Source organism: Charadrius vociferus, unplaced genomic scaffold, assembly GCF_000708025.1.
Source record: "Charadrius vociferus isolate BGI_N301 unplaced genomic scaffold, ASM70802v2 scaffold333, whole genome shotgun sequence".
In the NCBI taxonomy this organism is placed as follows: Eukaryota; Metazoa; Chordata; class Aves; order Charadriiformes; family Charadriidae; genus Charadrius; species Charadrius vociferus.
In genome coordinates, this window is record NW_009647682.1 from 1,340,055 (window position 1) to 1,344,749 (window position 4,695).

Genomic DNA, 4,695 nt, shown 5'->3' on the forward strand with positions numbered 1-4,695 from the left:
TCTCCTTGCAGCCCCGTCAGCATGGGCTGTGTGTGGCAGAGGTTTGCACAGAGTGCCGGGACTGTCCTTGGGAATGAATGTGCTCACACAGAGGGAGCTGGAGTAACGAGACGAGACGTTGTTCTCTGGGAAAAGCAATCTGCAGAGGTGCTTTGCTCAGCTCCCGGGTCCTGGCTGTCCCCGGGCCAGTGGGTGTGTGACGCAGAGCCCCCCCGCTGATGCCGTGCCGTAACTGGGCTGTTCACACCCCCGGCAGCCGGCTCTGCGGGATGCTCAGGCTAATTGCATAGTCCTTCTCACGCCTGCCGGGAGCTGAACGGCCGATTTTAACAGAGTCTGCTGAATCCCAAGGCAGCCGCTTCACCTTCAAGCCCATGAGCGATGTTTAGGCAGCAAAGGACATGGGCTAATTTCCAAAATCCTGTGGGACATTCTGAGCTCCCGGTGGTGTCAGCGGGAGCAAGACCAGCCTTTTCTGAGCACTGGACCAAGAGGTGACGGAGGCCCAGCGAGACAAGGCCATGGTGCGGTAGGCAATCCTGGGGGACCGAAACAGTGGGGCAGCACCTGTATTTTGGGTGGTAGTGCGGTGCTTGCCTGGGCTCAGGTGACTTTGGGGCTACAATGCTGTTTAGAGAGGGTGAGGAGAGGTACTGGGGTGTGTGGAGAGGGCAGGGGCGCTGGGAGAGGAGGCTCGTGCCCTGGAGGTGGGAGGGCAGAAATGAGTGTAAGGACTGGCTGGGCTTTAGTGGGGAGAACAAGTGCCAGTCTGAAGCTGGGAGCTGCTCTTTGCACCAAGGGAACTGACTGTGAGGCTATGGCCAGAGTATGCTCAGAATGCAAGACAACCCCCTGACAGTGGAGTTGTAAAATGCAAGTGAACAACCAGATCTAACCCCCATCAGGGGTACATCCAGATCTCCCTCACCAAAGCACCAGCTCTGTAGGGTTTCCATGTCCTGCTGGGCTTGCTGAAAATAAAACCACAGCCATACAGTCCATAGAAAACCCGAGGCTCCAACACAAACCTCTCCAGTTCCTGTATCCCAGCTCATGACTCTAATGCGCAGGTGTCCACAGGCAGGGGACACACGGGATCCCATGCCTAGCACATCTCTGGGCACCTTACATTGGCCAGGGTGGATGGCTGATGTGGTAACAGCTGGGACTCTTCCCTCTGTATCTGCCCCTCCATCACCAGTCCTCTGCAGTCCCAGCACTACTCTGGGCACCATCATCACCGCCCAAAACACAAACATCACACTCACCCTCCCTGCTCTCCGCGTTGGGCACTGGGGATGCTGTGTGGGTGGGTTGCCTCAGGGGGCAGGAGAAGCATGGGGCTTTTGCAGCGAGGCAGGAGAGAGGTCTGGCAGCAGGGGGCTATTATCCCTGCAGCAGTCCTGCTCCCCACATGGGCTGTGAGAGCACGAGGCTGAAGGCTACCCCTGAGGGGTCCAGGCACTGATATCCTGCTGCCACCAAGGTGAGAGCAGACAGGAGTGCTGGGGACAAGGGACATTCCTGTTCTGGGCCCTGACCTTTCCTGCCCCACCAGGGGAGGGAAGGAAGATGGCAAGGGGCACAACTGTGGCCCTATGGGACCCACCCCAGAGCCATTTCCTTCTGTGCTGCCTACCCCCATCCCCTTCTCAGCTTTGGCCTCCAGGGACTGCCTGTGGCAGAGGTTGCAATGGAGGTGGCTGCCGGCAAGTCCTGGTCCTGCCCTGACAGCAAACCATTCCCAGTCTGTCCCCAGCCTGGACACCCTCTTCGCTTAAAGCCAGGCCCTACTACAGGTCCTTCATGGCCCCAGCAGCTGCTTCTTGTAGGACCCAGCAGCTGTCCCATGCTCTGTACCCCAGGCCAGCCTGATGCCTTCACTGCAGAGCTGGTGGTGCAACATGGGGCGAGCATGGCTGAACAGTGATGCAGGGCCCCTTGCCTTGCACCACCAGCCAGAGCAGCTCCTGGATTTTTTGCTCACCATTTCACCCCTCTGCAGACACAGCCCATGTCCCTCGAGAGGAGCGGGGTGGCAGCATCATCTTCCAAGCTCGGACACAGAGGTGGCCAGAAGTAATGTGCACAAAAGCAGGTGTGTGTGCACCTCTGGGACTTCACTCCTCTGCGAGGTATTAGCATGCCCCTCACCTGTATGGGTGGATGCTGGTATGAAAACAGGGATGTTCTCTCTTCACTTGTGGGTGTGCATCCCCTCCATGTGCTCCTGTGGGCAGGCAGGTGGAGGGGGACATGTCATTCCCAGGTGGGCAACAGCAGGGGGGGAAGAGTGCTGCAGGAGTGGCACTGAGAGATGAGAAGCGTCCTGGGTCAAGCGGTGTGTTCCTGCTCTATCTGCTCCTGGTCTCCCTCAGGACCAGTCTATCTCCACTAGAGGCTCATGCTTCATTTTCCACCAGCACCTTGCCTTTCTTGCTCTGGGTCTCCACAGGGCTGTGGCCTCCCATGCTCTGTCTCCCCCCAAATGCGCCTCTGTTGTCATGTCTCAGCCTGCTGGTGCTTCAGCAGAAGGGAGGGAGCTGTGCCGGCCAGGTGGAAGTATGCTGGGGTCCATTTGTGTACCCTCAAATGCATGTAGGGGTCAGGACATCTCAGCAGTGCGGATTTTTCTGCCCCTCAAAGCCTCAGTCATGGAACGTACATGCACCACATCTCTACTTCCCTCCTGCGTTCCCTCCATCCTGGATGAGTGCCCATGGCCAGGACAGTTTCCATCAGTGCTTTCTGGATAAGGACAAGCCAAAGTGGTTCACAGGGGCTCTGTCCTGGGTGTCCTTCTCGGTCCCAGCCAGCGCATGTACACGTGTGGCTGGGAGAGCCAAGCCAGTGGCATGGGGAGGTCCATGAGTGTCAGAGGGAAAGTGCTGCAGGGTTTTCTGGGGTATTTCCCTGAGTATGAGTACCTTGATATTGTGTTGCTTCAGAGGCAGAGGATATGCTGCATCTCAGTATCTCGGTTTCATCCTCATACATGGTGCATGGTCTTACTGGGGCACAGGAAGGACACAGGTCCCAGGACAACCAAAGTCATTTTGCAAAGGGGACGCATCTGCATCCTTTGCTGCAGCTTTCAGGAGGGTTTCATGACCAAGATAGAACCTGGCAGGAAGAATAAAGAACTTACTGCTGAGGGGATCCCAAATCCTTTGAAACAACCATCAAATATCTTAAATCACACTGGGCCAGAGATCACTAATATTGACAGCACACAGGGTGCTCTTGGCCTCCATAAAAGGTTTTTCCACACCACTTTTGCAGCTTGACCTTGTTTCTTGGATAAATTCATGTTTTGGTGAAAGGTTCCCATTCCCTTCAGGGAAAAAGGGCCAAAATCCAGCTCTCAAAGGCCAGTGCTGCCCTCCAGTCTCTTGCTCACTATGCTCCATGGAGAGGAGCAGGACGTGCCCGTCATGCCTCTCGGGTACAGCAAAGGCCTCTGGACAGCCCAGCTGTGGGGATCGGAGCCCTGTTTCTCTGCATCTTTGGCTGCTGCTAGGTTTTGTGGATGTTCCCTGGGCCCTACAAGGTCTGTGGGGGTCTAGCTGTCTCTGCCCTCCCCATCACAGGTGCCTGGCATTTGGGCAGGTTGGAGATGAGTGTGGGTGCACAGATGTCACCGACACGTGCCCAATGACTCACCTGTGTTGGTACCTCCATGGTATCTGCCCCAATGCCATTCTGAGCTTGTCCTTTGCTTGTCCCAGTGCCACAGGAACAGGGTGGTGAGGAGGCAGCAGGTCTGTGCAGGGTTGGGCCAGCAAAAGGCAGGAAGGGTGGCCCCAGGGGTTGCATCTTGGCTGCATCCTCAGGGACCCCTTGAGCTCAAAGCCATCCAGATGGGAGGGGTGCCTACTACACTAAGAGGGCAGATATAGTCCCAGCCTCAGCTTTGCTGAGGAAGTAAGCTTCTACATTGTCTGACAGGCTGATACTTCAGGAAAGAATCTTCTTTGTTTACTCTGGTCCTTGCTGAGGGCAAGTTTATGCAGCCACCTTGTTAAGTACTGCACTGCTGGTCATTTTAGGAAGACTTCTCAGTCAGAAGACAGAGGGTGGGAGGGAAGGGCAGTGCTGGGACTTGTTTGTCCATGGTGGGGCTCTCTCTGCGCTCCTATGGCCAAGTTCTTTCATCCCACATAGGACAGGGAGCAATTCCTCAGTCCATCCTCAGGCCTGACAGAGAACCCAGTCCAAGTCTTCAAAAGCTGCTGGCACCCTGGGATCTGCTCACGAGACACAGATGCTGATGGCCCTTGTCTCAGGGATAAGATTGCTCTGCTGAGGGCCAAGCCCAGCACTTTACTCTGGAGCTTGAGCCCTCTGATCTCCCAGCTCTTGGGTAAAAGGTGGCACTGATGGGGTCTCCCATGGACCACCAGCAAAGTTGTTGTTTTCAGGATGAAATTCTGACACCCCCTTGCACACACATTCCTGCAAACACGCAGGCATGCACAGACATGCACCTCTCCAGCACAGTGACCGGCAGTGCTGACACCGCAGATCCCGGGGACACCCGGTCACCACAATGAGCTGGGCTGGAGGTGGCCTGGTGCCGGGGCTCCTCAGGATACCAAGAAGAAGGCAGCGGGGTGGCCAGGGGGAGAAGGTGTTTGGGATGCAGGGTCCGTGGTGGCTGGTGGGGATGCAGCGGGGGACACCCCAGCCCCGCGG